The following is a 13,496-nucleotide window of genomic DNA, read 5'->3' as shown; positions in this document are numbered from 1 at the left end:
AAAGGAGTCAATACTTCAGGTCACTTCTCGCTGCTACCATCAGGAAAGAGGTACAGATACCTGAAGTCCCACACCACTAGATTCAGGAACTCTGCTTTCCTATAACCCTAACCCTACCTTAGCAGCCAGACCACCTCTTGCACTACAATGAACGTCACTGATTGCCTCTCTGTTTTGCATTATGTTTTAGCACAGCCTTCTTCTCTCTCTCTTCACTCTTGCATAATATGTGTATAATTTCTATAGTTGTCTGAACCTATATGCCTATGCATAATAGGCATAATATATGTATAATTTGCATAATATATGTATAATTTCTATACTGTGTTTTCCCAAATCTACATGCCTATAATGATGCTTCAAGCAATTTTTCATTCCACCTGTATCTCCCCATACTTGTGCAAATTACTATAAACTTAACCTGACTTGAGGTTGAAGGCCCTTCATTAGAACTCCTGAAAAAGAGTGTCCAGTTTGAAACTTTATTTTTTCTGGTCCCCCAGATGTTACGTATTTCTGGAATTCTCTATTTCTGTATTACATTTTCAACTACTGCGCTTTTCTGGCATGGCAGCATAGCGGTTAGCGTAATGCTTTATAGGGCCAGCTGTAAGATCAGGGCTTGATTCCCGTCGCCATCTGTGAGGAATCTGTACGTTCACATCATGACCACGTGACTTTCCTCCCATTTCTTTCCACTTTCCAAAGACATACAGGTTAGGGTTAGTGAGTTGCGGGTCTGATATTTTGGCCCAGAAGCATGGTGACACTTTGTTTCGATATACATGTGACAAATAAAGCCAAACTTTAAATCTTTTTTTCTTTTAAAGGAATATCATTCTGGAAGGGTGGAAAGAAAATCAGGAGTCAGAAATAAGAGAGCATCCAATTCTCAGGATGCTTAAAAGGTGAATTGCCCTTCTGAGTACCAAGGGGCCATCAGCCTTGCAAGGTCACGGTGAGACTGGGTAAGTGGCACTGAAATGGAAGAATACAAAGCACTTCCTGCCCACAATCAGAATGAAGGAAATGTGATACAGTGAATGGGAAGCAAAGTACTACCCAGTGACTGCTTTCCAATACTGATCTTTGGACTTGCTAAGAAGAGCTCCGCTGAAGAACCATCACAAGGGAATGAATGGATGAAGTTACTTTAACAATATATCATTGGAACGAAGTGTCTCTATACATCAACCATCTGATAAAGCATTGGTCCGTTCTATCAGTGTTCTCTTAGAATCATGCCCTCTGTTGGATTAGTCTTTTGTTGGAGAGATACCCCATGTTGGATGAGTGTTCTATTGAAGGGACATCCCATGTTGGATAAGTGTTCTGTTGTAGAGACATCTCATGTTGGATCAGCGTCCTGTTGAAGGGACATCTCATGTTGGATCAGTGTTCCAGTGGAAGGACAACCTATGTCGGATGAGTGTTCTGTTGGAGAGAGGTTCCATATTGGATAAGTGTTCTTCTGGAGGGATGTCCCAGGCTGGATGAGTGTTCCGTTAGAGGGATGTTCCATGTTGGATCAGTGTTCTGTTTTTAGAGATGTTCCATATTGGATAAGTGTTCTGTTGGAGAGATGACCCATATTGAATCAATGTTTTGTTGGTGGGATGTCTCATATTGAATCAGTGTTCTGTTGGTGGGATGTCCCAAGGTGAATCAGTGTTCTGTTGGAGGGATGTCTCATATTGAATCAGTGTTCTGTTGGTGGGATGTCCTAAGTTGAATCAGTGTTCTGTTGGAGGGATGTCCCAAGATGGATCAGTAAACAACAGGAATTCTGCAGATGCTGGAAATTCAAGCTTACATCAAAGTTGCTGGTGAACGCAGCAGACCAGGCAGCATCTATAGGAAGAGGCGCAGTCGACGTTTCAGGCCGAGACCCTTCGTCAGGACTAACTGAAAGAAGAGTGAGTAAGGGATTTGAAAGCTGGAGGGGGAGGGGGAGATGCAAAATGATAGGAGAAGACAGGAGGGGGAGGGATGGAGCCGAGAGCTGGACAGGTGATAGGCAGAAGGGGATACGAGAGGATCATGGGACAGGAGGTCCGGGAAGAAAGACGGGGGGGGGGTGACCCAGAGGATGGGCAAGAGGTATATTCAGAGGGACAGAGGGAGAAAAAGGAGAGTGAGAGAAAGAATGTGTGCATTAAAAAGAGTAACAGATGGGGTACGAGGGGGAGGTGGGGCCTAGCGGAAGTTAGAGAAGTCAATGTTCATGCCATCAGGTTGGAGGCTACCCAGACGGAATATAAGGTGTTGTTCCTCCAACCTGAGTGTGGCTTCATCTTTACAGTAGAGGGGGCCGTGGATAGACATGTCAGAATGGGAATGGGATGTGGAATTAAAATGTGTGGCCACTGGGAGATCCTGCTTTCTCTGGCGGACAGAGCGTAGATGTTCAGCAAAGCGGTCTCCCAGTCTGCGTCGGGTCTCACCAATATATAAAAGGCCACATCGGGAGCACCGGACGCAGTATATCACCCCAGTCGACTCACAGGTGAAGTGATGCCTCACCTGGAAGGACTGTTTGGGGCCCTGAATGGTGGTAAGGGAGGAAGTGTAAGGGCATGTGTAGCACTTGCTCCGCTTACACGGATAAGTGCCAGGAGGGAGATCAGTGGGGAGGGATGGGGGGGACGAATGGACAAGGGAGTTGTGTAGGGAGCGATCCCTGCGGAATGCAGAGAGAGGCGGGGAGGGAAAGATATGCTTAGTGGTGGGATCCCGTTGGAGGTGGCGGAAGTTACGGAGAATAATATGTTGGACCCGGAGGCTGGTGGGGTGGTAGGTGAGGACCAGGGGAACCCTATTCCTAGTGGGGTGGTGGGAGGATGGAGTGAGAGCAGATGTACGTGAAATGGGGGAGATGCGTTTAAGAGCAGAGTTGATAGTGGAGGAAGGGAAGCCCCTTTCTTTAAAAAATGAAGACATCTCCCTCGTCCTAGAATGAAAAGCCTCATCCTGAGAGCAGATGCGGCGGAGACGGAGGAATTGCGAGAAGGGGATGGCGTTTTTGCAAGAGACAGGGTGAGAAGAGGAATAGTCCAGATAGTTGTGAGAGTCAGTAGGCTTATAGTAGACATCAGTGGATAAGCTGTCTCCAGAGACAGAGACAGAAAGATCTAGAAAGGGGAGGGAGGTTTCAGAAATGGACCAGGTAAACTTGAGGGCAGGGTGAAAGTTGGAGGCAAAGTTAATAAAGTTAACGAGTTCTGCATGCGTGCAGGAAGCAGCGCCAATGCAGTCGTCGATGTAGCGAAGGAAAAGTGGGGGACAGATACCAGAATAGGCACGGAACATAGATTGTTCCACAAACCCAACAAAAAGGCAGGCATAGCTAGGACCCATACGGGTGCCCATAGCTACACCTTTAGTTTGGAGGAAATGGGAGGAGCAAAAGGAGAAATTATTAAGAGTAAGGACTAATTCTGCTAGACGGAGCAGAGTGGTGGTAGAGGGGAACTGATTAGGTCTGGAATCCAAAAAGAAGCGTAGAGCTTTGAGACCTTCCTGATGGGGGATGGAAGTATATAGGGACTGGACATCCAAGGTGAAAATAAAGCGGTGGGGGCCAGGGAACTTAAAATCATCGAAAAGTTTAAGAGCGTGAGAAGTGTCACGAACATAGGTCGGAAGGGATTGAACAAGAGGTGATAAAACAGTGTCGAGGTATGCAGAAACAAGTTCGGTGGGGCAGGAGCAAGCTGAGACAATAGGTCGGCCAGGACAGGCAGGTTTGTGGATCTTGGGTAGGAGGTAGAAACGGGAAGTGCGGGGTGTGGGAACTATAAGGTTGGTAGCAGTGGATGGGAGATCCCCTGAGCGGATAAAGTCGTTGATAGTGTGGGAGACAATGGCCTGGTGCTCCTTAGTGGGGTCACGATCGAGGGGTAAATAAGAGGAAGTATCTTCGAGTTGTCGCTGTGCCTCGGCAAGGTAGAGGTCAGTACGCCAGACTACAACAGCACCCCCCTTATCAGCGGGTTTAATAATAATGTTAGGATTAGTGCGGAGGGAGCGGAGAGCAGAGCGTTCCGAAGGAGTGAGGTTGGAATGGGGACAAGGTGCGGTGAAGTCGAGACGGTTGATGTCCTGTCGGCAGTTGGCAATAAAGAGATCCAGAGCAGGCAGAAGACCAGAGCGGGGTGTCCATGAAGAAGAGGAGGGTTGAAGACGGGAGAAGGGGTCATCGGTGGGGGTGGAAGAGTCCTTGCCGAAGAAGTAGGCTCGGAGACGGAGACGGCGGAAGAAAAGTTCCGCATCGTGGCGAACACGGAACTCACTGAGGTGTGGGCGAAGGGGGACAAACGTGAGGCCCTTACTGAGAACAGAGCGTTCTGCCTCCGACAGTTGAAGGTCGGAGGGGATGGTAAAGACCCGGCACGGATGAGAGCTGGGATCAGAGGGGGGAGGGGGGAGGCTGGGGGTGTCAATGGAGAGGGGAGGGTTGGGGTGAGAGGAAGATGGAGCCTCTGAGGGCCCAGGAGTTGACGGTGGGATCTGAGGAAGACGGGGCTGCGGAGTGGTGGTGGGGGAAGGGGAGACGGGAGTCACAACAGCAGCACATAAAGACCCGGCCTGGAGTTCAAGGCTGGAGTCGCAGTTGGTGGTTGCACGATCGCTTTGAATGTCTCCATGGTCGTTGCTGGAGTCCGGGTTTTGAATATGTCCTGAGGTGTTGGAGCCGCCGAGACCAACGGCAGGGGCCGCAACCGAAAGTCCATGCCTGCTAGCGTCGGGGCCGGCAGGCTCTGCAGTCCGTAGATGTAAGATCTTGCGATCTTTGCCTAACATGACAAAGTCAAAGAAACGGCGATTGCAGGCGTGGATCCAACGGAGGATGAAATAGCGGGTAGGACCATTACAGACGGCGAAGAAAGTGTCCCGAAGGTGTGGAAGGGTCTGGGATAGGGACACCAAGTACCTCCTCATGGCGGAGAGCGTCGCCTTCAGAGCTTGACGGGAGAAGCGGCGAGAGGCAGAGTCAATGAAATGTGAGTACCTGGGATCCTCAGAAGGTCCAAATTGAGAGGCTTGGAAACGAATCCTAAAGCCAACTGGAGTAAGTTGGCGACGGAGGCACGTTCCAAGAAAGGATACATGGTAGTGATAGCGAGTTTGAGTCAAAGTCTGGTCGAAAAGTTGAAGAGCCGAAGAAATCACAGATGGGGAGCAGTGAGAGATGGTTTCACTGAACTCCCGTTGAAGAGAGGATCTAAACTTCTTCGGTGTAGGCATCACCGGAAGAGGCTTCGCAGTAGTGAATTAAAACGCAAACAACAGGAATTCTGCAGATGCTGGAAATTCAAGCTTACATCAAAGTTGCTGGTGAACGCAGCAGGCCAGGCAGCATCTATAGGAAGAGGCGCAGTCGACGTTTCAGGCCGAGACCCTTCGTCAGGACTAACTGAAGGAAGAGTGAGTAAGGGATTTGAAAGCTGGAGGGGGAGGGGGAGATGCAAAATGATAGGAGAAGACAGGAGGGGGAGGGATGGAGCCGAGAGCTGGACAGGTGATAGGCAGAAGGGGATACGAGAGGATCATGGGACAGGAGGTCCGGGAAGAAAGACGGGGGGGGGTGACCCAGAGGATGGGCAAGAGGTATATTCAGAGGGACAGAGGGAGAAAAAGGAGAGTGAGAGAAAGAATGTGTGCATTAAAAAGAGTAACAGATGGGGTACGAGGGGGAGGTGGGGCCTAGCGGAAGTTAGAGAAGTCAATGTTCATGCCATCAGGTTGGAGGCTACCCAGACGGAATATAAGGTGTTGTTCCTCCAACCTGAGTGTGGCTTCATCTTTACAGTAGAGGAGGCCGTGGATAGACATGTCAGAATGGGAATGGGATGTGGAATTAAAATGTGTGGCCACTGGGAGATCCTGCTTTCTCTGGCGGACAGAGCGTAGATGTTCAGCAAAGCGGTCTCCCAGTCTGCGTCGGGTCTCACCAATATATAAAAGGCCACATCGGGAGCACCGGACGCAGTATATCACCCCAGTCGACTCACAGGTGAAGTGATGTCCCAAGTTGAATCAATATTCTGTTGGAGGAATGTTCCATGTTGGATCAGTGTTCTGTTGGTGGGATGTCCACAATTGGATCAGTGTTCTGTTGGTGGGATGTCCACAATTGGATCAGTGTTCTGTTGAAGAGATGTCTCACGTTGGACTTGTGTTCTGTTGGAGTGATGTCCTATGTTGGAGCAGAGTTCTGTTGGAGCAATGTCCCATGTTGGATCTGTGTCCTATTGAAGGGCTGTCCCAAGTTGGTTAAGTGTCCTGTTGGAGTGATGTCGCAAGTTGGTTTAGTGTTCTGTTGGAGTAATGTCCCAAGATGGATTCGTGTTCTGTTGAAATGATGTCCCAAGTTGGATTGGTGTTCTGTTCGGGAGATGCCTCATGTTAGGCAAGTGCTTTGGAAGGATGTCCCTGTTGGAGGGAAATTCCTTGATGGTCTGTGTTGTGTTGGAGGTATGTGACTTGATGGGTAATATTCTGTTGAGGAGATGTATCTTGTTATATCGATCTTATGCTGGAGGACCTGCCTTGTTAGCACTTGATTTAATTCACTGAATTGTTACCTGAGGCCTATTGAGTTGAACTAGAGAGAGAAGTCTCATGGAAATTTAAAACTGTTAGTTTAAAAATTCCAATATCATTAAGAGTGGCTATGAAATTACCATTATGTCATGAAAATCTATATTATTTCCATCCTTCACAAAAAAATCTACCTTCCCTCTGACCTATATATGATGTCAAACACATACCAATGTGACCAAATCTTAGTTGCAAGATAGCCAGTTAATGGAGCATTTAGATAGGGAAATAAATATTCTCCATATCTACATTCTATAAGCAAGTAACCCAAAGATGTTGACTTTAGCAGTTCACTTGTTAATGTTTCAAGCTCTGTTTTATATTCTTTCTGGGTGCTATTTTTATGCGGTCCAGACCTGTTTATTTTAAACAGTTTAGCACCTGCATGGGATGCATGGTTAATAACTGTTCGTGTGTGAACTTAATTAATCATTATTCCAGTCCTTATAAATCACTTCTGAATGAAGTTCTTTCATCGTTCCCAAACGTAGAAGGAGTTTAAAGTTGTTAAATTTTAAGGTAGCTTCTGCACTTGCATACATATTTCACGGCTGAAAAATGCAAAGGAGTGAAAAGCCAATATAGAATATGGAATAGGTTCCAGCTTTATATCCAGAGGACTGGACTGTAATGCCAAATTGCACCATAGCAGCTGGGGAACTTAAATTTGAATAATTAAAAATGATAGAAAAAAATGTAAAAATGCATCTGGTGCATTCTTAAAAGAAAGAAATCCATCATGTTTTTATTTACCTTTAAGCGTAGTGGTTAACGCTACACCACTACAGCTCGGGTTTTGAAGTTCAGAATTCAATTCTGATATCATTTGTAAGGAGTCTGTACACCCTTCCTGTGGAATGCATGGGTTTTCTCCAAGTGCTTCAGTTTCCTCCCGCAGTCTGACGACGTACCGGCTGGTAGGTTAATTGGTCCTACCAGCCATTGTACACCAGTCATTGAAAGTGGGCGTGCAGGTACAGCAGGCGGTGAAACAGGCGAATGGTATGCTGGCGTTCATAGCAAGGGGATTCGAGTACAAGAGCAGGGAGGTACTACTGCAGTTGTACAAGGCCTTGGTGAGACCACACCTGGAGTATTGTGCACAGTTTTGGTTCCCTAATCTGAGGAAAGACATTCTTGCCATAGAGGGAGTACAAAGAAGGTTCACCAGATTGATTCCTGGGATGGCGGGACTTTCATATGAAGAAAGACTGGATAAATTGGGCTTGTACCCGTTGGAATTTAGAAGATTGAGGGGGGATCTTATTGAAACGTATAAAATTCTAAAGGGATTGGACAGGCTAGATGCAGGAAGATTGTTCCCGATGTTGGGGAAGTCCAGAATGAGGGGTCACAGTTTGAGGATAAAGGGGAAGCTTTTTTAGGAGATGAGGAAAAACTTCTTCACACAGAGAGTGGTGAATCTGTGGAATTCTCTGCCACAGGAAACAGTTGAGGCCAGTTCATTGGCTATATTTAAGAGGGAGTTAGATATGGCACTTGTGGCTAAAGGGATCGGGGGTATGGAGAGAAGGCAAGTACAGGGTTCTGAGTTGGATGATCAGCCATGATCATACTGAATGGCGGTGTAGGCTCGAAGAGCTGAATGGCCTACTCCTGCACCTATTTTCTATGTTTCTATGTCCTTGTAAATTGTCCCATAACTAGGTTAGGGTTGAATCAGGTGTTGCTGCGTTGACGCGACTCTAAGGGCCGACAGGGCTGACTCCACACTGCACCTCTATGAAATGTATGAAGTTTTTGTGTCTCCAATCTCACAGTAAACTCTGAAATGATCTGACAATGAGGGATGGACAAGATGCTCTCCCAGGAGTTGCGGCGGAAACATTATTTCACTATTTATTAAAAATTAAAGGAGACTATAAGGAAAGATGTGGAGAATATTAGGTTCACTTATCTCACTGAACACAAGCTGCTGGAAGAAATCTCAATGGGTCAGGGAGTTCTGTGGATAGAGGAATAGGGGCAAATGTTTAACAGGAAGGACTTTGATATACAAAGAGGAAAGAACATCATGCATCATACTGAAATGGAATTTTATCACCACTTGTTCATCATTGTTGCAGGTGAACCCTGAAGCACTCAGACCCAGCTGAAATGGGGAGGACCTTCAACAAAAGGACTGCTGTCATTAAAGAAGGAAGCTCATCATCACCTCCTCATTTACTAATAAATTCTTGCCTTATTAATGGTGGTGAAATCCTGTAAAAAAAAAATGGGAAACGAATGGATCTTGAGTTCTAAGACAGGAATGGCCAACCTTTTACATTCCACGCGTCAATTTTTTCACCAAGGGTCGGCCACCTTTTTGCCTCTGTGGGCCGGATCGCGTATTAATGAGCGGACGGTGGGCCAGATAAGGGCCATAAAAAACTTGAAATATGGGAATTATCCATTTAAATACATCACGTTATGTTTTGCCTCAAATTAATGAATTCACAACAATGTCCGTAACATCCTTTAATTTCAGAGATTTGGCACATAATGCCTCTTGATGGATATTGCAATGAATTTTAACCAGGTTTTAACCAAGGTTTTCCATTTGTCCTTGCAGCAATGCGATGATGCTTTTTTTCTGTCCCACCATTGCTGGTGCCCTATCAGTTGTGATGCCAATTAGCTTCGACACATTAAGTTTCATTTCTGACATCATTTTCAGCAAAGCTTCAAAAATCTCTGCTCCAGTAACCGTGTCCTTCATAGGAATTAATTGAATAAACTCTTCAAAACTTTGAAAAGTTGAGGTCACTTCTCGCACAAACACTGCAAGTAGAGCAGTGTCTCTCAAGTCTGTGCTCTCATCAAGCGCAATTGAAAAAAAAATGCAATCAGGCATCTCTTAAACAACTTTTAACATATGTTGACATTTCTTCAACTCGCCGCGTGATCGTTCTTGCTGACAGGCTGATAAATGCAAATAAATATTTCTTCTAAGGATAAACAATATCCACCCCTGCCAGTAAACATTCTTTGACAAACTCTCCATCTGTAAAAGGCTTCATCTTTTCTGCAATACGTTTTGAGACTTCATAGCTGGCACAGGTATTTCCTTCATCTTCATTCTCATTCTGATATGTCTATCCACGGCCTCCTCTACTGTAAAGATGAAGCCACACTCAGGTTGGAGGAACAACACCTTATATTCCATCTGGGTAGCCTCCAACCTGATGGCATGAACATTGATTTCTCTAACTTCCGCTAATGCCCCACGTCCCCCTCGTACCCCATCCGTTATTTATTTATATACACATTCTTTCTCTCACTCTCCTTTTTCTCCCTCTGTCCCTCTCACTATAACTCCTTGCCCATCCTTCGGGTTTTCTCCCCCCCCGTTGTCTTTCTTCCCGGACCTCCTGTCCCATGATCCTCTCATATCCCTTTTGCCTATCACCTGTCCAGCTCTTGGCTCCATCCCTCCCCCTCCTGTCTTCTCCTATCATTTTGGATCTCCCCCTCCCCCTCCAACTTTCAAATCTCTTACTCACTCTTCCTTCAGTTAGTCCTGACGAAGGGTCTCGGCCCGAAACGTCGACTGTACCTCTTCCTATAGATGCTGCCTGGCCTGCTGCATTCACCTGCAACTTTGATGTGTGTTCCTTCATTTTCACTGCTTTTCTTGGCAAAAACTGATGTTTGTTTTCCAAAACTAGCCTTCATTCGCTCAACTTCATCTTTCCTTGCTTCCCTAGTAAACTTGTTAAAATGTCCACTATGGTGGGTCTCATAATGTTGCCTGATATTTGCCACCTTCTTCACAGCGACATTTTCTAGACAAATGAGACAGACTGGTTTCCCAACTTGCTTGATGAAGAAGTAATCTAGTGTCCAAGTGTCTTGGAAACTTTGGCACTCAGTGTCTACCTTCCTGCGTTTTACATTCATTGCCATTGGAATTTTTTTCTTTGATTTTACTTCTAATTATGGACTACAAAGGAGGGAAACCAGAGGTCCATGAACCAGTCCTCATAAGAGAATCTTAGGTGGAGAAGGTCAGCAACTTTAAATTCCTTGGCATTATCTTTTCAGAGGATGTGTGCTGGGTCCAGCACGTACAGTAACTGCCAGTACAAGGGAGGCACAGCAGCGCCTCTACTTTCTCAGAAGTTTGCGAAGATTTGGCATGCCACCTAAAACTTTGACAAACTTCAATATATGCAGGATGGAGAGTATACTGACTGGAGATGTGCATCTGCCTTTTCACATATCTCCATTTGCACTTTTCTCACTCTAGTCACTTGAGCACAAAAATCCGAACTGCTATTCCGATGCAGTACGGTGGGATTGCCACAACTCTGGAGCCTCCCATGTACAGAGTAATGGTCCTGTATGCTTTCTTGGGTAAAAGATCTCATTGCCATTGTAGAGGAAGTTATACCAGAGTTAACAACTGATATGTCACTAATTGTGAACTCTATATAAAAATTTAAGCAGAATTTCTTTCTTGGAGGGTATCAAGCGATCAATAATCCACGCGGATGTGCAAATGCACAACCTAAATTGGCTTACAGCCAGCACAGGAAGCCCTCAACCATCTGCTTTTGATCTACGTAATATTTTTTTCAAATATACACCATTGATTTTATTGAAGGGAATTTATTCATAACAAATCGCAGTTAAATCTAGTGCGTTTGTGTGTGTGCGCGAGCTTGTGATAATGTGTGCAAAAGTGTGTCTCCACGTTGGTGTTTGTGAGTGTGTGCACATGCATGTGTCCGCGTCGGTGGGGGTGTTTGTGTGTGTACGTCCTCATCCATGTTTCCGAATGCATGCTTTGAGGGACATGAGGGGAAAACATCTATTGAAGGCTGCTATTTAAATTCTGTACCTTGTCTACCACCTGTTGGTAAATTAGGGGAACTACAGTGTAAAAATAAATTCAGAAATGAAATAATAATTGCCAGTTAATACAGAACCAAAGCATAAGTATTCGTAAGGAATTCTAACTTGAATCAAGATTCAGAAGGACAGGAACAGAGTGAGAGGCAAATTTAGTGACAAACATGCCCCATGTCAGCAACGTGAAGCATGGGTGCTTTTAACACCTTGCTCTATGGCATGGTAGATGCTGGCAATTGATTAGTGAGTCTCATAAAGGGGTAAGTTACCAGATAATTGGAAAAGAAAGTTCAGCAGCAGCATCAAAGGGACAGAAAGAAGAAGAAGAAGAAGAAGAAGAAGAAGAAGAAGAGGAAGAAGAAGAAGAAGAAGAAGAAGAAGAAGAAGAAGAAGAAGAAGAAGAAGAAGAAGAAGAAGAAGAAGAAGAAGAAAGCCCTTAACTCCGAGTGGAGTCATCGGGACGTCGTCATGACGGCGTTTTTTTTAGCAGGCTTTCTTATTTTTACGAGGCCGAGTTGCTAGCTTGACGCTTAACCCAGCACGGATGGAAAGCGTGCAAGGGAGCCGGCTGGATTCGAACTCGGGAGCCTTCGCTCCAAAGTCCAGCGCTGATGCCACTACGCCACCAGCCGGCTAAAGGGACAGGAGTGACAGGGATACCCAGCGAATAGAGGAGAAGGGAATTGACAGAGGGGTCTTCAATATTCCCTGTATAATGACTACACGAAGGAAGCAAAAAAACTTAGCTACATTTGTATACCTGCGCCCTGACAAGTGCCGGCAGGTGTCTCTGAAAGAAATGGTGTAGCCCACTGGCACAACAAGATGAGCAATCAGTCACCCAACAGGAATTGTCAAACTGGTGCCACCATGTGAAAACAGCAACCTGGCACTTAATGTCAGCAAGACAAAGAGTTGGCTGTTGACTAACAGTAAGTGGAGAGAGGTGTAGGTGTGAGTGTGATGATGAGTGAACAGACCCTGTCCTCATCAGTAGAATGGTACAGATAGTCAATACCTTCAAATTTCTAAGCATCCATATCAACAGCAACCTCACCTGATCCCTCCATCCTTAAGAGGTAGAAAAGAAAATGCATCAACATATTTACTTTCTTAAACAGCTGCTGAGTTCCAGTTTGTCAACAAGAATTCTCTCAAATTTCTACAGATGCACTATAGAGCATATCCTGACAGGTTATATCTCAGCTTGGTTTGAAAACTGCCCTGCTCTAAACTGCTTAGTCCCAGTTTTACTTCAGATTTACTGCATTTGCAGCATTTTACATCTCACAATTTTGGCACTTTTTGTTTCCTCCCTTAGTTTTCTGTCTATCTGTCTGCCTGTCTGTCTGTCTGTCTGTCTCTTCCCCCTCCCCCCCACCATCTCTCTGCCTCTCTCTGTCTCTCTCTCCTTATCTTTCTCTTGGTTTCTCCCTGTACCTCTCTCTTTCTGTCTTTCAGCCTTTCTGTGTCTCTTTCTCTATGTCTTTCTGAGACTCTCTCTCTCTCTCTCTCTGCCACTCTGTCTCTCTACCTTCCTTCAGTTTTCATGTGCCTCCTAGTCATATCTTCTCTGGATAATTCATCTGCCTTCACAACTGTATGTCATTCACCGTGTGTCATTCAGCTTTTCTTGGTGTCGCCTTTGGTCCCTCCACACCTCTCCGTTTCACACAACAAAACATGTTTGATTTCTAACCATTCTTGCCTCTAGTGAGGTGTCTGCTACCTCTTTTGCTCTCTCTACAGATGCTGCCAATGAAATGAGTACTTTCAAACTGTTTCATTTCACTCCCTGCCTTCTACTGGCAGATGCAATTAGCTGCCTCACTTTCTAAATATTTACTGTATGCCCCTGCACAATGCTGCCCCTCTCCTGCGCATTCCCAGACCATAATCATAACCATAAGCAGCGGGTGTGGAACCAATCGCAGACAAGATGTCAGAAAATGTGGCAGAAGCAAATTCTTTCTTTTTCAATCTTTTTATTAATTTCGAAATATAGAAACAAAACATAACAATAATACAAATGGTAG

At 45.5% G+C, this 13,496-nt stretch overlaps 1 long non-coding RNA gene across 1 annotated transcript in view; it reads left to right on the top strand.

Moving 5' to 3' along the window:
• The window catches only part of LOC134343651 (uncharacterized), a 113,090-nt gene extending 104,062 nt beyond the window's left edge, over nt 1-9,028 (top strand). The window contains exons 3-4 of the long non-coding RNA XR_010017308.1: nt 831-968; nt 8,691-9,028. This is a non-coding gene — a long non-coding RNA (uncharacterized LOC134343651). The remainder of the gene's footprint in view (nt 1-830; nt 969-8,690) is intronic.
• Nucleotides 9,029-13,496: the final 4,468 nt, after the last annotated feature.

The sequence above is a fragment of the Mobula hypostoma genome, chromosome 3, assembly GCF_963921235.1.
Source record: "Mobula hypostoma chromosome 3, sMobHyp1.1, whole genome shotgun sequence".
Classification (NCBI taxonomy): domain Eukaryota; kingdom Metazoa; phylum Chordata; class Chondrichthyes; order Myliobatiformes; family Myliobatidae; genus Mobula; species Mobula hypostoma.
The sequence above is the reverse complement of the archived record's forward strand: the minus strand, read 5'-3'. Positions and strand labels throughout refer to the sequence as shown.